The 23831-nt window shown below is 43.5% G+C and overlaps 1 protein-coding gene across 2 annotated transcripts in view; it reads left to right on the top strand.

Moving 5' to 3' along the window:
* The first annotated feature begins 7040 nt into the window (after positions 1 to 7040).
* The window catches only part of grik5 (glutamate receptor, ionotropic, kainate 5), a 361535-nt gene continuing 344744 nt past the window's right edge, over positions 7041 to 23831 (top strand). For both annotated transcript variants that reach the window (XM_039773143.1, XM_039773142.1), the window contains exon 1: positions 7041 to 9159. The gene's annotated coding sequence lies outside the window, so the exon portion shown is untranslated. The remainder of the gene's footprint in view (positions 9160 to 23831) is intronic.

The following is a 23831-nucleotide window of genomic DNA, read 5'->3' as shown; positions in this document are numbered from 1 at the left end:
TTAAGGAGCAATGTTCCTTTCTTTCCACCCTTCATAAAATTTTTAAAACTTTAAACCACACCTTTAGAGAGTTTCAGAGTTACAAATTTGTTTGCAAAGTGAAGTTAAGCATCAATTTTGTGAAATTCTTTTCAAAAAGAAACTGCTGTTTTGCTCGCCGCTGCTCATTGTTTGGTGATGTTACATTATAAGCAGGTTCAGATGATGAATGGATATATATGGATATTATACATAAACAATAGATCAAGATTTAGACTGTCAGATGAAGACAGCAGACCTATAACTCTGAAATGAATTGATAACACTGCATTTTTTATGAAAGCAAATCCTTACATATTTGAAAAAGCCAACTCTATTGTACACCTGCATGTCACTATATACAACAGAGAGTAAGTCACAATGAAAGAGAATGAAACATGGTTTTATAGCCCATGCCAAGTCATTGTTTAGAATATGGTATTGCGCCAGATGCCCATGGGTGGCGACCTGGCTGGGACACCTTGGAGGACCGGAAGAGGGCGTACGCCCACCTCAGACTACGTGGTATTGGTACCACGGGTACAGAGCTTTGAAGCTCAACCCTGTAGAGGCCCGTGGTCACTGCCAGGGGGTGCCCCAATGCCTTGGGGACCCTGGACTTCAGCACTTCCGCCACACCTGAAAGTGCTGGGGGGAAGAAGTGCAGGGACACCCGGAGTGCTTCTGGAGATACAGCCGGCACTTCCGCCACACTGGTGCGTGTCGGTGGAAGATTGCCGGAGCACACTTGGAGCACATCCGGGTGCTTATAAAAGGGGCCGCCTACCTAGACAATGGCTGGAGTCGAGAGTGAGGAAGACAAGGTCTGGAAGGAGGCGAGGAGGCGGCCTGAAGAATGAAGGTATTGGTGTTGTGGCCAGGACTTTGGGGGTTTGTGCACTTTATTGACTGTAAATATGACTGTAAATAAACGTGTGTTGGGTGACGTCAACGTGTCCGCGCGTCTGTGTCCGGGCCGAGCTCCACAGTATAAAGAGAAAGACCGAAGGTGGTGTTTGTAACTTTCATTGTTTCTTGATGGTAGAATTTAAATTGGAAATATATTAAAGAAAGAAATCTTGTTCTCAGACTAGGACCTCTTTGAGTCAGGAACCAGGAAGGATGGAGCTTGTCTATTGCGTCTTTTATTTACTCTTCAGTACAGGCTCTCATCACAGTAGACTGTTACAGAATGGTCAAAATTCAGATTTATAGACAATTTTAGTTGAATAACAGAGCTGAATTAATTGTGACATTTACTCGGATTGGTTAATGACATGAGCTAGCTTGAATACCCTAAAGTAAAAGTCTTGTTGCTCTAGATTCTTGTTCTTCTCATATCTTTCAGGTTCAGCCCTTACCCTTGAAATTTCTATGTACATGACAGCTGACCAATCTTGCTGTTTACAACAGATTAGCAACACTTCTGCTGATCTCTTAATCATCTCTTAGTACGAGCCATTCTCCCAGTTCATGCTTGTGTTTTATTGACTTAACCATTTCAGTAGTGCTCTTAACCCTTTAACCGCCAACTCCTTAAATATTCCCCACGCCGGGCGAAATCTGAACAATTTTCAATTTTTACTTATTACATTTATTCAAGCAGTATTTACCACTAAATGTTGTGCAAGTTCTAGAAATGGGCAAACACGTAATAAAACACAAAAATGTACATTTTCTCAGGCTTCTGGATTTAGTGTCTACTACAAAACGGAACTGTCAAAAGCTATCGAAGTAGTTTGGTCAATCATAGTTTCATTCCCAGTATTTGAGTTTGCTGTGCCACAGGCCAAAGCAGGGAACTGCACAAACTTACATTCGTCTGGCAACACTGCTGAAATACTACTCATAGGATCCTCTTTGCCAGTGTATACACAAAATCTATAAATGTAACCTGAATTCTCAGCTAAGCAAAACATCTTGATACCAAACCGTGCCCTTTTCAAGCGGCCCTTCCACAACAATAAACTTTCCATCAACTGCAACTGACGGGCCTGGTACGTAGGGCAACTGAAATGTTTCAGATAAATGGTCAATCAAAGGACATACCTTGAACAAGCGGTCACGGTTTGGATCTTTCTTATCTGGCTCCTTGCCCACTCATCGCCATCATCCGATGCGTATCATTTACAGTATCATGCAGCACACGTTGCTGATCATCATTGTCACTAAAATCTTCTTCAGATCTGCTAAAATCGTGATCAGAATTATTGTCCAAAATCGCCAGCAAAACCTCACTTGAAGTCAGTTTACGTTTCGTCATATTCATAACTTTCACTTCCGAATCACAAAGTAAACAATGGTTATTTACGGCCAATACAACCACAGAGTTGTCGAAATACAATGTAGTAATAATACCCACGCCAAACCGTCAGTTATACTACGCGCCAGACATTCACATAACCATAGGCAAATGTGCCGGATAATTCCGGCAGTAAGGCGTCAGCAATAACGCTACGATGCTGGATATATCCGGCAGAGGGCGGTTAAGAAGTTAATGACATTTCTAAAACAGATGTTTTTCAATGTGCTCTGCAAGCCCCAATACTTAACTATTGTTACCTCTATAATTATTCTCTCCCAACATTTATTCAAGTCCATTTTATATTGAGGCACTTATAATCTGGGTTTTGACCCTAACACAGGACCAGTACGTGATGACTGAATCTTTATAACGTTATCAAGTACCGTCACTGGTCCTGTCCCCTGTAATAATACAGTATTGTCTTTGAAACCCAGTTCCCCTCAGCCCCCCTGCTGGTCCATGGATTCGGTTATTCAACAGTCATCCAGTTTTTGAACACAGGATTAAACATCTATTTGTGAAACCATACCAAACTAGGAAATACAAAGAATTAGCATTTATTTTTCCAACCCAGCAAGGGATTATTGAAATTATGGACTCCAATCATACACTAAAAGATTACATTTTTGAGTCATGAAAGCAAATGAATTGATAGTGTGACAGATAGGGGGCGCTGTCGTCCCCTTGAACCCTCAAACTAGGTGCCAGACACCAGGTAAATGTCCAATAATTTTCTTTATTTGGACAATACAGTGCACAAAGCACCCTGCACTCCACAATACTAATAAATTAATAATCAATAAATCCTCTACTGTCCCAGACGCGTTGCCACCCTTCCTCCCAACTCAGCTCATCCGTCTGGGATTTCCCAGAGTCCTTTATAGTCCATGACCCGGCAGTGCTTCTGAGCCCTCGGTCCACATGATTATCCAGCTCTTCCAGGCCAGGTAAAAACTCCTCTTCTTCATCCCGGAAGTACATCATTTCCCCTGTCGCTGTGACTAAGATGCACTTCCAGGTTATAGGGTAAATAACAGTCCCTGGGCCTCCCTGCAGCGACCCCCTAGTGACCCCGACATTATTCAGCAAGGCTGTACAGGAAAACTCCATAGTCCATGATGCCCTGCTGAAATTCGGGGCATCTCCATGTTACAGGGAGGGCTCCCTCTGGTGGCCTGGGGGTATTGGCCAGGATGAATGGCCGGCTATAGTCCACAATAGGCACAGATTGTTAGTGTGGATGATGGACATGTCTGAGTCAGCAAAGACTAAAGGGTCAACATTTAAAAAACATATAAATATTTGCTGTCGTACCTCAACCCATATATAGCCTGCAACGCTGGGTACCTTGGCTAGTTTATGTATATCTGCAGCATGATAATTAGAAATACTCACAGTTCACTAAATTTGGTTTCACTTCTCCATTATTGAGTTCTGAGCATAATATCTCTTGATTTGTATTCAACATTTTTTGCCATCTTGCATAGCATTTTATTGGCCCTTTTAATTGCTTCTGTGATTAAACATTTCAAAATCATTGTAATTTTATTTCTGGTAAGTCAACATCAGCCATTTTGCATTTATAATTAATCTTTCCTTTATGTGCTTGCAATGTTTTACATTTCTCTTCATTTCATCGCACCTTTCCAAATGCTTGTGTAGGTTTGAAATATTCTCATCTGTCTGAATTGTTTTCTGTCTGCTAAGGATTTGCCATTCCTCCAGTTCTGAATGTTAACTGTGAATTTTACAGCATTTCTGGCGATAGCTGAATTTATATTATTAATCAGATTAGAAAGACACAAGCTCTTAACACGGCTGCTAGTGAGGGTCCTCTGAGTTTCTCATCCCATGCTCATTAAAGGAATACTCCATGTCAAAAGTGCATTTTTTTTGTTACTTACTCTTGACCAATGAATGAGAGGGAGAAGCTGATCCTCAATTCAAAAGAAAAGTGTCATGGGAATGCTTCTTCCTGTTTCTGCTGTGCGTCGATAATTGCAGAAGTATTTATTATAATAAGGAGACAAAACACAGAAAAAGGTTTGCGGTACCACCATGGTAACCCTCTGTACTTGAAGTTTGGGTGAAAAATAGATATGTCTTTACAGATAGGGGTCCAATACAGAATTGAGGGAAGGAAGTTAAGAGGAGTGATGACAAGAAGGGGCGGGCACCAGAGATGACATCAGTGGTGGTAGGATTGTCAGTCAGCCAGAGAGAAAGAGAGAAAGGATCAGAGAACAGCGCCAATCCCTGGTTCAGTGGGTAGTCACACTTACCGAAGTCTGTAAGCTTTCTCCTCCTGTGTTTGCCATGTTTAGAGAATATGACTGGATAACTGACATAGGAATTATGCAACACTAGTAGTTTGTAGATTTTCTTTTTCCAATGTATATTTTTCACATTTTATGCTATTGTTGGTCAATGTTGGTCACCACTGGGTTCTATTATATCATAACTACTGTCACACATGCGCACTTAGGAGGCAGTTAACAAGCCCTGAAGTGAGTGAAATATTGTGAGACAAGGAGTTGATTTGCGGCACTAACGCCTCAAATAAAAAGAAGAAAAATAACCAACCTTTCATACTTCTGGGTTCCCAAGATGGCCACCAATTGTCACTTCCGCATCTGGCTCCCTCTGGCGACGTGACTTCCGGTGCCATCTCAGTGATGCCAGTTCCGGTCTCCCGAAGATAATGTAACTTCCAGTATTGCATCACTTCTGACACCCTCTGATGACGTCACTTCCATCTGCCAGTATCGATGTCATCTCCTGCCACATCATTTTCACCTGCCATTTTGTTACTGTATATAAACACCATCTTTGTCAAGTTCACTTATCAATTGCTGTAAAAGTATTTTGATTGTATCTTTTGCCTTTTATTCATTTTTTGTCGATTGGACATTATATGGAGACGGTCCCCAACTCTTTTTCTTTGTGGAAATGGTCTTTTTTGTATCACACTACTTTTGTCTTTCAATACTGCATGAAAACATGTGATTAACATTTTTTTCAGCCACCAGTACATACTACATGGGGTAAGTAACGTATTAAAACAATATTTTTGGATGAATTATTCCTTTATCAAGCTCACAGTCCCGTTTGGTAAGTTGCCTCTGATAATTTCTTCTGCCTTTAAGAGTGACCATTAACTGACTCAGTGGTAGTCAGGTCAGCACCGCTTATTATTGTATAAACATCCAGCCTGCTGAGTCTTACAGACATGATGGCAACGGATAACCTGGCCATTAGATAGATAGATAGAGGTATCTATCTATCTATCTATCTATCTATCTCTATCTATCTATCTAATGGCCAGGTTATCCGTTGCCATCATGTCTGTAAGACTCAGCAGGCTGGATGTTTATACAATGGTTGGCCCTTTCTCTGGAGGGTCTGGTCTTGTACGTTTCCATGGCTTGCTTATTACATAAAGTTTTCTCAAACTTCATCCATACAAATGAAGACCCTTTAATTATTATTATTATTATTTTTTTTTTTTGACAGCTTGACTCTGTTGTTTGCTTGCAACGGACTCTTGTTTTGGAATGTCAGGGCTTACAGCACAGCAAAAAGCTCAAATGATGATGTGACTGTAAAGTGCCACTTGGGAGACACCTGCTGCAGACTATGCCCACTCCCAGAGATAGAGAGAGAGAGAGAGAGACAGACAGAGAGAATGAGCTAGGCCCACTCATCCCCCCAACACAGTATGCATGTTGCTATAGCGATACAAGCAGAGCAGCCAGCCCCCAGTACTGTCCTCAATGTTAGAGTGACAGGCCAGTCAGCATGTGGACTCTGACTCTCTCTCTCTCTCTCTCTTTTCATTTCATTATCTGTGTGATTGAACAAAGGTAAATTTCCACCCCCCCCCTCTCCTACCACCACCACCTCCACAAACCCTACATTTATTTTTTACCACACTTCCCTTGCTTCCTGCATGGCAGCCTTGGGGCTTTACTTTCTACCAGACACCCTATCTAGCTGTGCCTATCACCCAGCCAACCTTCTTTTACCCTCATTCTCTCCTCTCTCGTTTCCCTGCTGCCCCCCCAATCTCATTGATGGTGTGAACGTGTGAGACCAGCATACTGAAAAGCTCATCATTATTCCGTAGGCAGACCGGGTGCTCGATGAGAATGTCAATGCTTCCTAGCTCTCCCTCTGTTTCCTCTCCCACCCCCTAGTACTGCTCTTAAACACTACTGATGCCGCTTTTCACAACGAAAGAGAGAGACTTTTCATATGTTTGTTTTTTGTTTTTTTTTGCATGCCTGTGTAAGTCGGCTCTGATCCAGGGGATGTAACGTACAACACAGTTTGTTACATTGCATCAAGTGCATAGCTACCTACCTCTGTCTTGCACTGTGTCTGCAGAGCTCCTGTGCCTGCTCGTACCATGCTGTTTCCTGTATTTTTTTTTTTTTTTGTGTTGGGACCTCATAAGGCATTGATGGAGAATAAGAATGAAAAAGACACTTTAATTCACATCTTGTAAAATGGAAAAAAGAAAAACATCAGAGAGGGTAGGGGAAGAGTGTGGGAAGGGGGACTGAAAGAATGCCAGCTGATCAGCGCAAGTGTGTATGTGTGTGAGAAACAGATTGATAAATGAGAGAAAACGAGAGAGAGAGAGAGAGAGAGAGAGAGAGAGAGAGAGAGAGAGAGAGAGAGCACACTGGGAAAGGAGAGGGAGAGCGAGAGAGAGAGAGAGAGAGAGAAGAGAAGAGGGGGCTGTGTGTGTCTGCTCTTCTGAAGGTAACCGCACTGCTATAAACCACCTTAGTGGCAGTGGTAAGGAGATATTTGGGCTTTTTGGATTTTTTTTATGCAACTGGAATTTCCACTCTGGATAGCTGCACAGTTGGACGTGTTGAGAGGGTGTGTTTTTTAAGAAGGATTTTTTTCCCCCCCAGATCATTTGGGTATTTAAATGGCGGATAGCTATTGGCCTCTCAGGACCCCAGCACATCATTTACTTTCAGGGTCTCCATCCTTCCGCCTTGCCTACCCTGCTAGCCAGCCTATGCCTTTGCAGTTTCTCGTTCCTGTGCTCCTCTGCTCTCTTGCTGTCGAGTATGTGTGTGTGTCAGGAGTTGGGGGGCGGGGGTTGGCTTTGGAACGAGGAGGTGAGGCAGGGGGGGCACTGATTTGAAGAACTGGTGTATCCGAAAAACACCCGCTTGAACAACATTAAAAAAAAAAAAGAAAAAAAGAAAGAAACACCGAATGGATTTCAGTTTATTGCTTCTTGGCATTGGAATTAGCAGGAGAAAGCCGATTACTACATCCATACCACCTTCTCAGCTCATCGCTGGAGGATTCTTGCCGGACTACTGCTGAAACAATAATTTACAATAATTGCAAAAAAAAAAAAAAAAATTCAATCACAGAAAACCATTTTTCAAAAAAAAATCCTAAAGAACATAAAATATGGAAAGATTGCGAGCCCAGGGACTTTCAGGAGCCCTCATTGTGGGGATTTCCTGCCTGCAGGTGAGCTGATTTCCCACTTCTTACTTACCCATTTATTTTATTTGTTCTTCTTCTTTTTGTGGTCATTGTTAGCATACTGTTCATCCTGCTCGTTCATGCTGGTCCATCTCTCCTTTCTCTTTTCATGCACCTCTGTGTGTCTGCCTATCTGTCTGTCTCTCCAGCCTTGCTCCCCTGCATTCAGGAAATCCTCCCCACACGAGCCGATCAGTTAAGCACGGTCTGAGCGCAAGCTAGTCACAGAGCCGCTGAAATCCAGGCAGCAAAAAAAAAAAAACACCCCACCCCCCCATGTGCCTTTGTGTTTCTGGGGTTAGGCTATTGATGAATTAACTGATCTGATGAACTAACAAACAGCAATCAACTGCTGCAGCGTTCATGCAAGCCAACACACGCGCACAGACTCATACGCACACATGCATGGACAAAGAGGATCTCTCTGAGAAACTGAGGTACGTATGTCCAGACCGACATTTCCATGTTTCTGCATACGCCACTCCAGCACAAATGAGCCTTTTGGCACATTTGTGAAAAAAAAAAGCAGAGGTACAGCAACAGCCCAAACAAAGCATTGGGGGGAGGGAGGGGTGTAATAGACGAAACAATCCCAAACAAATCCTGCACCAGTGCGCCACTTCCTAAAGGGCCAGAAATGGATCCTGGTGTTCCGAAACAAACGGCGGTGAGAAAACTCAAGCGAGAAAGGATTCCTGGACGTCTTGCAGCCCCCTTGCTGCTGCTCTCCTCTTCTGGATTTTTCCAAACTGGATAAAAGTTTTTTGGTACCTTATTTTTTACTGTTTTTGCTTTTTTTTTTTAACTGTCCATTCATTTTTGTGCTCTATAGTAAGAAAAGGGAGAAACTGGGGATTTGGAGATAGAGCCCCCCCCCTCCTAAAAAAAAACACTAGGCAAAAAAAAAAAGTAATCAGTAAAGAATAAAAAAAATTCAGAGCAACATTCAGATGAACAAACTGGAGAAACCCAGCGTGCCAGCAAATCTCGAGTTCTGATTCTCGTGGACCTGGTTGGCAGGGCAACAAGCTACTCGTGCAGCACATCCCACCCGGCTTCTCTCCTGTTTGGTAGTCACAGCTGTGGATTCCAATTCTGAACTGCATTGCTTCCACCAGGCCTTCAGCTCCTTGTTTGCACCTCTGCATTCAGGCCTCCAGCAGCCCCGATCCTGCCGTGGGATTGCTGCTCTGCTGTCCTGAGCTGGGCTGCCACTGTTGTGTGGATTGAGAGGACTGTCTGAATTACTCCGGTCAGCTAGCTCCACAGCCCTCATCGCCTCCTGTTGCAGTCAAGAGGACCTCTTGATTTATTCTGTGAGTATTACTACTACCGTCTGGTTGGTATTGCAACTGGGTATGGGCCTGGCAGTGGTGCCTGATCATTTCTACCTGTAGACTAGAAGGGGAGTGCCTAGAGGTAGGAGTGAGAGATAACAATGTAGTGCTGCTTTCATAGGCAATTTTTTTCTCCGTGGTGTTCTTTCTGGGACCCTGTTTTAGAGTTTGGTTTCAAATATTTAAGACTTCATAATTTGGGTTTACCATCTCATCCATGTCAACCCGCTGTAGGGCTAAAAGTCACTTCTGTTCCACAGATGGCACATATAGGTTGGAAATTAAGGCCAGGAACCTTGTAATCTCGAATGGAAGTTGTGCTGTTTTCAGGCCGTTCAGTTACCACGTGTGAAAGCAGTGTAGGAATAAATCTCTTCAAATTGCAGGCATTTTGACCCCAATCCCCACCCCCTCCACAACCCACCCCCCCAACTTCAGCACTTTGGACCTTGAGAATATTGAGTTGCCTCTCTGAGCTGCAATCTGCATGCTGTCCAGCACAATTAATGGACCTGGCTGTCTACGAGCGATGAAGATGGTGGTCTTTAAACTATCGATATTCCCATCCATCCTCTGGTCAGTTGTGTCCAAAGCAGTTCACTCAGAAATGTTCTCTTGAGTTCTTTGGGTTGTCTTTTTCCTTGTCACTTTGGAGCTTGTTATGTTCCAAATGGTTGCCATTTGTGTTGTGGGTTTGGAGCCGTCCACATTCCATTGTCTCTTTTATTTTGCTTCAGCTTGATGTGTATCGCAGGTAAGCCATTTTGCTCATGAGGGGAGAACAATGATGAATTAAGGCAGCTGCCCTCTGGGACTGGCTGATTTTGTAAAGCCTTGGAATGCTGACAAGGGCACTATGTGCTCACGAAAGTGTGTCCTGTCTTCTTTCACTCTGGCAAATCAGCAGTTCAAGCTCTCCATATTGGCTGTGGAACCCTTACTGCTTGGTAAGCAGAGCTGTAGGTGATTTTGTTCATTTGGGAAGGGGGTTGATAGTGACCCTAGGGAAACATTGCCTGCTCTGTGAATGTGATTAGCTACTTCCCACTCTATTCTCCCCAATGGCCAGCACAGCCTTGAGATGTCCTTCGTCTGTTCTTACTCTTCACTTCTGTCCATTCTAGTTGGTGTCTGGTTTGGTCCACTCCACTTCATGATTGTTCTCACTGGGCAAGCTAAAATACCAGATGCAGACTGACTAAGTGAAAGCACTTTGTCTTTTGTGATGCCTTCCAAGGAATGTTGGACCCTGCCCTGCAAGCCACTTAGACAAATTGATTTATCCACACCGTGGGTGACAAGTTCCATGGAAGTCATAATTTGGTTTGCATCTGGGCATGAAGACAATTTCTCTAATTTCTCTAACATGTAAAGCAATGAGCCTGATTCTAGGGTGGAAGGCTCCAAGCCAGTCTGTAATTTGTGGAAGGGCTGTCAAAGTTGTTGTTGACCACTTTGGCTAGGATTTTTTATGTGTGCCATGACTGTATGCCAGAAAACAAGGAAAGTGTCCAATGAGAGGAATAATTGTAGTGCCTCAGTCTGGCCTAGTTAGTGACTGTATGATTGGATGTATGTGAAGATTCATCGATGTAATGAGGGATCAAAGGATGTAAATAAAACCAAGGAACACACCTTCCACTGGTTGTGAGTCCACCAAAAGTCTATCAGACAGTCTGTGGTTTGAATTATAAGTTGATATTTGAGATCAATTCAGAAAACCCAGCTGGGTACTTCAGTCACCTCTGTGCTTTCTGCCACAATGACTAAGTTTTGTTTCTCCGAGGTGTTTTTGCCAACTCTGCCGACCAATGCTGCCTTAAATATTCCTCTGAAGCTGATAGCACAAGCAAGAAATGGAATAAATGCAGAGGCTCTAAGGCAAAACCTTTGTCAAGTTGTTAGGGAAACAAACAGTGCAAGTGAACATCAAAAGAAGTCAGAATCCAGCCGATTCTCAGTACTTGAACCACATGCAAACATGAGAAGATCCTGTGATCCATGCAGGACTGGTGGAGTTAAGGAGGCTGTGGCAGCTTCCACTCATGGTGGCCCGCTGCAGGAGGAGACAGGGCTACTGCTGGCTGACCAGAAGTGTGCTGCTCTGCTGCTGGCTCTCCGTTGCAGCAGCAGTTGCTCTGTGGAGATGTGCTACATTTCAGCTGTGAATTGCGTGACTGACAAAAAAGGGACTGAGTGATGATTCATGTGTCGCTGTTTTTCCCTTTCGAGATATGCTGCCCCCCAGCTACTTACAACAGCTCAGTACCGACAGGAGCTGTGTGTACCAGGTCTGCTTTCACTGTGGGGCCCAGAGCGAGCACTCTCTCTGCTTTCAGTATTCATCCCCAGCACACGGGTGAGGTTGGCAAATCGCAATTCACCTGCTAAAGCGAACAGGAAAGACGGCGTAGGGGGCTGCTGAATTGAGAGCAGCAGGCGACCGCCTCTGCCATGTCTTCTGGAAAGACTGAGCACAGATAAGGTCAGGAGAATTCGGAAGAAAACAAGGCTGGTTGAATAACTAAAGACAGAATCTCTTACAACTTCATAAATATTTATTAAGTAAAGGCAACTTTTTAATGTGGAGAAGCCCAAGCTCCCCACACTGCTTCGTTTCCCTGGTAGCCATCTGCTTACATGGGCATGACATGAATGCCAATTCATTGTCTCCATCCTACTTGAAGCTAATGGACAATCAACGCTATGCCAGTGAGAGGTCTTTACCATTTTAAGTAGGTTGCTGCTGCATGATAGTCCAAAGACTAAAAGAGATAACCAAGGGGCTTCAGTGGAGCAGTCATGCGACACCTAGGATAGAGAATATCTGCAGCTCTGGTTATGTTCTCACCCATTTGGGTTTGTTTGCCTGGTCCCAAGTTGTCAATCTGTTAACACTATTAACAGCCTGAAATACAGTATCGTTAAGACACCTTAAAGGGCAAGCAACAGTGCGGTCCATGCAGACTCAATGTGACAGACTAATAAGTATTATAACAGAGGGCATCCCTAGAATTATGCCAGCCGTGTCTGTTTAGCGCTGCAGTACATGTAGAGAGAAGAGTAGAACTTGAAAAAACACCAAGGGATCTCAGAAAAGTCTTGACATCAAAAATAGCGAAGATTACGCCACAGGAACAGGGAATTGACTTAAAAGTAAAGACTCTGTGATGTTTTGGATGCATAATGCAAAAGGTAAGAAAGTTCGGCCTTGTGGTAAATGATGCAACTGGCCGACCCTGATGAACAGGTACAGAGTCAGAGCTGCGAAAATAAATGAAAACTCACCAAGAGTTGTGCATTGAAGCTGAGGAATTGTAAAAGATTAAAGGCAGAGAGAGAATCTTGGTTCCCACACACGACATCATTTTTTAAGAAGTAAATGAATGTATCACTTTCGCCAGGGTTTCAAGTCATTTGTTTTCTTCATTTGATTTCGAAACGCAGGAAAATTGAGCCAGTGAATCGTGATGTGATTGTTGCGTTTGATCCGAATCCAGCTTCTTTAGCGGCTGCAAGTTGAACTTGTGTTATGTGTACACTCTGCATTAGAAGACCACTGTGGCGGTCTGCAGTGCCTGAAAATCACACACAAGTTCCTACCCCACTGTCGTCACGCCTGGGATCTGTTCAGGAATATCCTGAAAAACTACAATTACAAGCAATGAAAGCAGGGACTCCGTCAAAAAACCTTACCTGCCAGTGCAGGAACAATCAGACAAAGGCGCCCATTGTTGATGAAGGCCCCTTGAGCAACTTGAAAGGGGGCCTGAGCCATTTGCATCGTGCTGAAGTGAGTGCTCTGGCCTGGCCTCATAAGCAAGCCACGCTCTAATAATCATCATCTTCTTCAACAGCGTGACACTTGCTCCACTCTATCAAATTTTATACTTTAATAACATTCTTTTCAACTCTCACAAAGGCCAAGTTGCACATCAAAACATGTCGCCTAGTGGTGAAAGAGCTGGCCTTTTAACCCCAACGTTTCCAGTTTGGTCCCCATCTCTGACTGTGTGAACCTGACTGCGCAGCCTTCCTGTCTGTACTTCAGCTGTTAAAAACGTAGAGAAAAAATGTGTGCTCTGAAATATGTACTTGTTAAATGGATTGGAATAATGTTCATTACAGAAAGGTGATATATGTATATATATATATGCTTTTCCTTCTGGAATCTAGGAGGACGCTTGATGGGTTCATATTGCACTTTCCATATTGAACGATCAATCTTCTGTAAATCTCTGCCCCACTAACTCGCTTTGTGTTAAAAAATATCTGACAACGATACGGCGCCGTTTCAGTGTGCATTCTTGTCAAGAGGCCTTCCTCGTTTCACTTAAAAAATGGAACATTTCTGCTTGTTCTTGGACAGCAGTGTTACATAAGTCTAAGTGTCTTTTAGTATGAGATTCCCTGGTCCTCGTACTGCTGCTTTTTTTATTATTTTTTATTTTTAATTATTAGGGGTTCTTCATACATGGGCCATAAAAAAAGCTGGACGACATTTCAAAATGTTGTTTGTCTGCTAAATCCCGAGGTGAAGACGCATTTTTGGAAAACACATGTCACGTCGTACCTTAAGAGTTATTGCTATGATCGTCTTTTATAGATAAGCAAGCGGTGGCGTTGCTACTTGTAGACGTGTCAGCCCCTTGAGCAGCACAGCGTCCCCGGGGACTTTGTTTATGAACTTTTACTTGTGGCGCACCAGTATGTTATGCACTTGCAACTTTACACTCAGAGTGGGCCGTGGTGGGCGTGGCTGGGGGGCTTTTTACCATACCATCCGCTTTCACTGCCTGGCATCAAGCAGTTATATTACTGCTGCCTTGTCGTTAATCTCGCTCGTCAACTGTCACAACGATACCAGACTTACTGTGTCTGGGAAAGTCAAGGACAAAACTGCAGGGGTTTTCACACATTCTAATCCAAAAGGTTTGATTTTATACACACTTAAATGATTGAAATCCCAATGACCCAAGTATATCACCAAAACTCTTCTACAGATTCCATCCATCCATTTTCTAACCCGCTGAATCCGAATAGGGTCACGGGGGGTCTGCTGGAGCCAATCCCAGCCAACACAGGGCACAAGGCAGGAACCAATCCTGGGCAGCGTGCCAACCCACCGCAGTCTTCTACAGATTACCACAGATATTTAATGAAGTATTCCAACTGTAGACATTTCAGTGTTCCTAAAGGAGATGTAATTATTCACACACTTACCCAAGAGTATGATTAATGAAAATATTCACAATGACTTTTTTCAAGTGTGCATTACCAGCCCGTTACTTGGGATGTATTTATGTGAGCTGAGCTGACTCTTTGACTAGCAGACATTATGGCTTAGTGTACAGTTGTCCTCCATTGGACTTCTGATGTTAGTGCTGATGTGAGGCAACACATCTGCTTCAAGCCTCTTCTCAGCTTGAGGTCTTCACCGTTAGAACCGCCTGCCATTAAAATAAAGACTATACAGTAGTACTCATTTAAAAGTTTTTAAAAGGAATGAAGACCACCCCTTTTAACCCCTGAAACTAGGCAGCCTGGCTCAACACATCTGTATTTTTGCAGTTACCCGATTTTGTGCCATCAGTGGCACAGTGTTTAGTGCTGATGCCTCACAGTTCCTGGCCTGGTGTCCACAATGTTTTAAATATGTTTGATTGCTGTGTTTGAGCATTGGCATGGGCAATACCTGTGTAACATTTGTACCTCCTTTTGGTGTCTTCTTGAGGCATTGCCCTCCAACCACCCTCAGACACAGACTATCAGTCAAAAGTTTTAGAACACCTCAGTTTTTCTGGAAATGCACACAGTTTAATGTCTTAATGTTTCAAGAAATCAAGGCAAAGAACCAATTAAAAAAAAAAAATAAGTCAAGGAATCATTAAGTGTACAAAATTTGATACAAATTTTTGATTAATCAGAGTCTTGCTGATCTAACAGCCACACTGTGGCAACCCTTTTGATTCAGAATACCAGCCACCAACTCTGCCTCCAGTTTAACCACCCCAGACCATCACACCTCCTCCTCCATGTTTGACAGTTGGTGACGCACACTGAGGAACCATCCTTTCACCAACTCGATGGCAAACAAATACCCTGCATGATGAAACGATGCTTTCACATTGTGATTCAATGGTCCATAAGACTTTCTTCCAGTCTGCCCTATTTTGTCCTTTCCAGAATGGCTTTCTTACCGCCACTCACCCTGTCAAATCTGCAGCGGTTCAATCTGAAACTCGCTTTTTCTCACCAGTATTGAGCTGTGCCTGAAGTTTTTGTGCTGCGAGACGCCTGTCGTGTACGCTGGTGACCCTCTGAGACTTGTCTTCTGATTTGGTGGTGACTTCCTATCCGAGTTTCTTCCAGTTTCCAATTGCCGTTGGATTATGGAGGACATCACAGGACTCACTGACACTTTGACATTTTTGCAGTTTCTCTAAATGAACGGCCTACACTTCTCAGGGTAATAATACTCTGTGTTTTTCATTCGTTAATTGCCGTTTATTTGCCATTATTACTGGAATTGACAAGTTTCTATGGTGTAATATTGTCCAAGTAGCACTTGAGAGGGTGTGGCAGCACAGTCTGATCCAATTCTGCTTTAAGACAGACGGAGGATTTTAAAGTAATCAACAGGAGTTGGGACACCTGTGCAAATTGTTTGCTTCAACTTGCAAGGCTCAATTTACTTGAATTGCTGCAGAACATCGGTAGGTTGGAACCTCTTAGTTGTTCCCTGAACAAGGCCCATTTATAATATTCTGAAATTTCCTTTCTTTCATATTTTGCTAACCTATAATATAAAATTGAAACCTCTGGCAGTTTATTGCTTATCTTTTCACCATTTTAGGTCATTCATTGCACTTCAACTGATTACATTTGAAGAAAAACTGGAAAAACTGAGGAGTTCTAAACCTTTTGACCAGTAGTGTATGTCTTTGGTTAATTGGTAAATCTAAACCTGCCTGGTGTAAGTGGACTGAAAGCCCACCCAAGGTTGGTTTCTTGTGCCTAATACTACCATCCCCTGCCTCCCCTGTGAGTCTGATTGGACTTGATTAGGGGAATCAAGTAATGGACGGTTGATTCTGTGCCATCACCTATTGTAGTTCTTCTCCCTTTATGCACTTGTGAATTTATTGCATATTATTATGTTTTCCTTACTTTGCTGAGTTGTAATGTACCCACTCGATGAACACGCATGCCATACGTTTACCTGGGAGCCAATGATCCAGATACAGCGGTTCTCACTTCGGGTCCTGGAGGTGCAGCGGTGGTCACAGGTTTTCCTTCACGCCACTTCCTACTTTTATTTGGGTTTCTATTTTAACTAAACTCTTATTTCCTAGCTTGTGCTTTTGTTGTGATTATTCACAAATTCACTCTGTCGTTTACATGATACTGAAATAGTGGCTCCTCTTTAGTATTCATTGTGATTTGCATCAGCCTGTAGTAATTACTATTTCAATACAATTATGGGAACAAATTCTACCAAAAATTGTGACTTGTAAAGAAGAATAGGAAAAAAGACACCTGTGTATTAATGTCTGCAATACAAACACAAAACACAAACTGCAGCGTCTTTCTGTCTGCAGAATGGGAGCAGAAAAGGACCAGCGAATTAAGCAAGAAGTTTAATTAGAGGCAGTAATCATTAGTCATCTCCAAATGCTGACAATTAGCAAAGTGCACACACACGGGTGCGAATGGGAACAACTGCCGATAAGTGCAAGCAGCTTCGTCATTCATTAGCAAGCAGCTGCTTATAAGTGAAGCATTTTAGAAAAACGTAGAGCAACTTCCCACATAAACGAAATCTGCAATCTCAGTGGTAAAATCTTCGTGGTACTATCTTCGACAGTACTCTGTCTTTTCAGTCCCACACCAATAACATCTCCCGGTCTGCATATTTCCACCTGCGTAACATTTAATCGTATTTGCCCCCCCATCACTCCCCACACCACTGCTATCCTTGTTCATAGCCTTGTCACTTCTCATCTGGATTATTGCAACTCCCTTTTCTTTGCTCACCTACCAGCCACTGGAGCAGTCTGGCTTTACACCTAAGAACTCAACCATCAATCCATATCCTGGCACTGAGGGTTCTCATGGAGCATAAATGCGAATATCTGCAGAGTTTCTTTGCAGCCTTTGTCGATTTTTGCAAAGCATTCACTTCAGTTGATCAAGCTGCCCTATGGGACATCCTGAGGGTTTGTGGGATCCCCTCGAGGTTGCTGGATATCATGGCCTGCCTGTACACTGGTACTGTAAGTGCTGTGCAGAGTGGAGGCAGGACCTCTGTGTTTTTCCCAGTTGATTATGGGGTTCGTCAGGGTTGTCTTCTTGCACCTACTCTGTTCAATGCTTGCATGGACTGGGTGTTGGGCAAGGTCGTGGAGTCCAGCAGCTGTGGGGCATCTGTTGGTGAAGAAAGATTCACAGATCTTGACTTTGCTGATGATGTTGGGATCTTCATGGAGTCAATGGAGGCTCTGATTGGGGCACTCGAGAGACTGAGCGAGGATTTCTGATTGTCTGGGATTGCGAGTGTCCTGGGTAAAAACCAAGATCCAGGCTTTTAATGACCTCTTGGGCACAGCCATCAGCAGTGTGTCTGTCTGTGGAGAGAGTGTCCACCTTGTCGAGAGGTTTACTTACCTTGGCAGCGACATTCATGTCTCTGGTGACTCTTCATGTGAAGTCAGTAGACGGATTGGGAGAGCATTGGGGGGTCATGAGGCCGCTGGAAAGGGGTGTGTGGTGCTTCTGATATCTATGCAAAGAACGAAGGTCCAAGTCTTTAGAGTCCTGGTGCTTCCCATCTTGGTTGCGAGACATGGACGCTATCCAGTGACCTGAGATGAAAACTGGACTCTTTTGGTACTGTGTCTCTCTGGAAAATCCTTGGGTACTGTTGGTTTGACTTTGTGTTGCTCATGGAGTCCCGAATGAGGCACATTACCTGCATTGTGAGGGAGCATCAGTTACAGCACTACAGCCATGTGGCACGTTTCCCCGAGGGTGATCCAGTTCGTAAGATCCTCATTGTTGGGGACCTGAGTGGCTGGACCAGGCCAAGGGGTCGCCCACGTAACACCTGGCTGCGGCAGATAGAGGGTCATTTCTGGAGGGTGGGACTGGACCACGTGTCTGCCTGGGGGGGTTGCAAACCGGGATTCCGAGTTGTTTCATCGTGTAGTGGGTGCGTCAACACACTGTACCAGTGCATGCTCCCCAACTTGACTTGACTTGACTTTGGTCTTTCTCGCATATCTCTTTATAAGCTTCAACTGGTCAAGAATTCAGCCGCCCGCATCATTATTAGAACCCCCTCTATTCACCATATCACTCCCGTCTCGCAGCAGCTTCACTGGCTTCCAGTTAAGTTCCGCATTTAAATCAAAATTCTTCTCTTAACTTTTAAGGTTATTTACTTATTTTTTTTTAAATTTTATTGATTTTATTGTAATCATTATATACAAATAGATACATTTTTACAAATAATAGGACTGAAAACAAATCAACCCCCACCCCTGAGAAAGAGAGCACAACCTTGCACCTCCATATTTGTCCAACCTCCTCCATGTTGCCATTCCTTCCCGCACCCTTAGATCCTCTTCTTCTATCCACCTGACTGTCCACTTTGTCTCAGCTCCCCAGCTCTGGAACTCGTTACCTTCCGGGCTTAGAAACATTGATTCATTCTCACTTTTCAAATCTAAACTTAAAACTCGTTTATTTAAGACTGTTTTTTCTCTTTGACTACAATTGCTCTGTCTGATTTTAATTTTTGTATTTGTAGTTTTGTTTATAATGTGTGTTTTATCTATTGTTCGGTGTCCTAGAGTGTTTAGAAAGGTGCCTGCGAATAAATAAAATGTATTATTATTATTATTATTATTAAAATGCGAGTCAAATTCAACAAAGTGCTCTGGAGTGGAAAAAAAAGTCGTTATGGCGAGAATTTTGGTGTAATGGAATTGGAACAAAGATTGATGTATGGGGTAGAAAACTCAATGCCACCATCTTTTTTTTTGCTTCTTGCCAGTATCAATGTCAAGTGAGAATTTCTAACTTTTCGGTAAAGTAAATTGCAAATTGTCACCCATTTTTGTTTAACCTGGAAATGTTTTCATAGAAAGATCAAGTTCAAGGAGATGAAGGTCACATTTGAAAAAAGAATGCATAAAGAAACATTGAAATGCAACAAAAAAAGGTTAAACAAGAAAGCAGGTGTTCACAGAAAAACAAAATTTATGAAACACATTGGAATCTCGTCGAGTAGCGAAACGCGAGGGAAGCTCAGCAGTTAGCATTTTCGCTGAAACGCGAGCCAAAAATGAATCCACAGTGTGGCTGATGAGGTCAAACCGTGTTTCGAGGAACCCAGAAATAAAGTACAGTGTAATGACCCTGGATTTTTGCAATGGTGTCCAGGTGCAGACCTCCAGAGCTCTGCTCCGTTGAGGAAGTTGTTGCTCCACATTAGACGTCAGTGATGGTACACTGAGCTTAAGACTAGGGTTGTGGGAGGCTTACCTGACTCAAATAACGAAGACTGTTGAGTAAACCAGTTGTGTTCAGTGGAAGAAATATGCAAGTTATTCATTGAAAATTACTCCTCTAGAGAGGAGAGAAATGAAGGTCAGTAGGAACAAGACAGAATATGTGTGTGAATGAGAGGGAGGTCAGTGGAATGGTGAGGATGAGGGAGTAGAGTTGGCGAAGGTGGATGAGTTTAAATACTTGGGATCAACAGTACAGAGTAATGGGGATTGTGGAAGAGAAGTGAAAAAGAGAGTGCAGGCAGGGTGGAATGGGTGGAGAAGAGTGTCAGGAGTAATTTGTGACAAGAGTGAAAGGGGACGGTCTACAGGACGGTAGTGAGACCAGCTATGTTATATGGGCTGGAGATGGTGGCACTGGCCAGAAAGAAGGAGACAGAGCTCAAGGTGGCAGAGCTAAAAATGTAAAGATTTGCATTGGGTGTGACGAGGATAGACAGGATTAGAAATGAGGACATTAGAGGGTCGGCTCAAGTTGGACGGTTAGCAGACAAAGTCAGAGAGGCGAGATTGCATTGGTTTGTACACCAGCAGAGGAGAGATGATGAGTACAATGAGAGTAGGATGCTAAGGATAGAGCTGCCAGGCAAGAGAAAAAGAGGAAGGTCTAAGCGAAGGTTTATGGATGTGGTGAGTGAGGACATGCAGGTGCTGGGTGTAACAGAGCAAGATGCAGAGGACAGGAAGATTTGGAAGAAGATGATCCGCTGTGGCAACCCTTAATGGGAGCAGCTGAAACAAGAAGATGATTCATTGAAAATTACTTGATTGTAATGAAGTTTGCAGATAAAATGGACTTTGCTGTGATTTTTTATTTTGGCTTATACAATTTCTTGTATTAGAAATTTGTTAGTTTTTGCGTACCCCTTGGGGTCAGAGTGCAGGGTCAGCCATTGTACAGTGCCCCTGGAACAACTGAAGGTTAAGGGCCTTGCTCAAGGGCCCAGAAGAGTAGGATCTCTTTTGGCAGTGATGGGGATTCGAACCGGCAACCTTCAGGATACCATCTCAGATCCTTAGACTCAGAGCACTAGCTGTACTAGAAATTAGCTATGACCAAAAAAAATCATTAAATATCATCTATCCATCCATTATCCAACCCGCTATGTACTGACTACAGGGTCACGGGGATCTGCTGGAGCCAATCCCAGCCAACACAGGGCACAAGGCAGAAAACAAAACCCGGACAGGGTGGCAGCCCACCGCAGATTAAATATCAAAGATTTTGTTAAAACAGAATTTGTTCTCACTGGATATGACTGAATGATTTCTGTATAGGCACAATGAGCATTGTAAATAGTGAAATTAAATCATGGGTACTTGAAATAGAAATGTAGTTCAAAGACAGATACCGCAGCCCTCCACCATCAGACCAGGCGGGATGACCTCCACTGTAGTGCTTGCACGACCCTCTTTCTGTTTAGGTTTCTAAATTGATTTCGAAAAACCAAATGTTTTCAAACCCACCTAATCCAATTCAGGATTTCCGGAGGCCAGAGCCTGTCCTCACAGGGCTGCTCAAAAGGCCAAAACCAACCCTGAATGGGTCCGCAGTCCACTGCATGAGTGAACGTGGAATTGAAAAATCACCAGTCAGGCATGGTGACTTTGGCATGTGAAGAGTGGAGTGCCTGAAGACCAATCCACACTGACATGGCGAGAATGTGAACATGTAGCATGCATGGGTAGTGACTGGGTGTGGGTTACCGTGTCCATTAAGGGTCAACACTAACCGCTGCACCACTTGGATTAGTGCATTGGTAAAAAAAAAAAAAATGCATCTATTACTCATTTACTCTTATGAAACAAAACCTAAACAAAGGCTTCTTTACTCTTAATTATGGTCATAAAGCATCAGTAAAGTGGTTATTCATCTCTGTGCACTTGTGGCATTTGACATGCTGGTAAAATTACAGATCTTATAATGAAGTATGCAATATCAAGAGACATATGTCTCACTTCATCCTCTTCAGACCATTCTAAAGTGAAATCATTTTAGTAGGCCACACTGCACAGATAAATAAGCACTTTACTGATGCTTTGTAAGCGTATTATCACCAAAAGAAGTCTTTGTTAAGGGCTTGTCAAATCAGAGTAGATGTGTAGCAGATACATTTCTGCAGTAATTAAACTAAACTGATACCAGCTAGGGAGGCATGGTGGCGCAGTGGGTAGCACTGCTGTCTCGCAGGTGGTGACCGGGGTTTGCTCCCTGGGTTCTTCCTGTGTGGAGTTTGCATGTTCTCCCCGTGTCTGCGTGGATTTCCTCCCACAGTCCAAAGACATGCAGGTTAGGTACATTGGCGATCCTAAATTGTCCCGGGTGTGTCCTTGTGTGCCCTGTGGTGGGCTGGCACCCTGCCTGGGGTTTGTTTCCTGCCTTGTGCCCTGGGTTGGCTCCAGCAGACCCCCGTGACCCTGTAGTTAGGATATAGCGGGCTGGATAATGAATGGATGGATGGATGTTACCAGCTAAACAGAGAGAGCGCTTATTTATTTATTTGACCAATGCTGACTTTCAACGCCTGGTTATATGTCTTTTTTTTGCTTTCTCCAATCGGAGCACAGATAGGTGCTCAGGGTCACACCGGGTCAGTGGTGGGTTTCAACCCTAAAACCACAGTGTTTTGAAGTCCAAAGCCTTAACCAGCACACCACTGCAAGTCCTTCTTAGACTTAAGACTGAAAGGATCAAATCCTGTTTTTGAGCGTGACACCATCTATCGTTGGTCTGTTTTGAAGAACGCTCTGTATTTAACAACATGGTATACAGCAAAACGTCTTTGTTAGCTGCTTCTTTATTCAGTGTATTGTCTGTATTGCTCATTGTATAGCCATCTCTGTTATAAAAATGGCCTGTATGACACGTAAATGCATCACGGTGGTAACTAACTAGGTTCCAGTGGTGTGTTGTGTAAGAGCATCAGGGTGTTTACTTCAAAATGACAGATTCCTAAAGGAAGCCATATTGAGTGTCAGGTGGGGTTAAAAAAGTAAGAGCACACTCACCTGGCCTGCAAACAATTGAGAAGTGAGCCTCCTGACACCACCACAGGGCCATTTCCAAGGCAGATGATCAAGACTGAGCCACGGGGTCTCTACAAGTGGCGATGCATCTGATGTTTCCCTGCCAAGTGGAGACACCTTCATGTCCATTATGCTGTATTGTAGTTCAGGGGGGTTAGAGGGGCCCATAACGACCATACGCTGATCCCAGGCAGCATCTTGAAATGCCATTTCCAGCACGGCTAAGTCACTTTTCATGACTTGTTCTTTTTAGCGAAGCGCAGGCTAATGCTGTTTCCCTCAGAAAGCACCAACCAAGTATTTGACATAAGCACACAGGTGGGAAATGAACAAAATAAGTGGCTGTAAAAAGGCTATTGGAAACTGCAAGCCTTGCCAAAGGATATTGACACTATCGCAGTAACACATCACACATCCCTGCTTACTGGCTGACGGAGAAACAAAATCGGCATGAAAGGGAGTCATCGATTGACTATTTCTATTGTGTATGTGTGTTTTGTTTTGTTTTTTTTCCTCCTGAGAAATCTCATATGCCTGACACAAGAGTAGGATTTGGCATGGTGCACGGGTTCCTTTTCTCCCTTTAAGAGGCTCATGCCAGCGGGGCGCCCCTCTCTTCTGTGCATGATGCTAAAATGTGTGCAGTGCTGCATGATTCTGGAGAAGCGTTTTGTCCTTTTGGATTCCTCTGGTGAAATCCATTCCAGTAAAGATGATGCAAAGATAGTGGTGTGCCGTCTTCACTAAGCAGTCAGGGCCTGTTTTTATTTTTCTCGCCAGCTCCGGTTGTCTGGACGCTATGTGTTTGTGAGGCAATACTTGATGCATCTTTCTCTAGTATTTGACAAATTATGCCATATTTTTTCTGTGATGGCCTGGCATGATCACCTGCTGCGACTCCCCTGTGACACCTCGTGAGATGAAGCAATGACAGATCGTACCGTAGACACAGGTTAACTCTTCAGCACGTTGCTGCCGCCTCCCTTCCCCACCCCCTTGGTCCTCTTTGATGTTCATATTTCCGTAGATATCATTGCAATTTCAAACAAG

This window comes from Polypterus senegalus, chromosome 12, assembly GCF_016835505.1.
Source record: "Polypterus senegalus isolate Bchr_013 chromosome 12, ASM1683550v1, whole genome shotgun sequence".
Lineage (NCBI taxonomy): Eukaryota > Metazoa > Chordata > Cladistia > Polypteriformes > Polypteridae > Polypterus > Polypterus senegalus.
The sequence above is the reverse complement of the archived record's forward strand: the minus strand, read 5'-3'. Positions and strand labels throughout refer to the sequence as shown.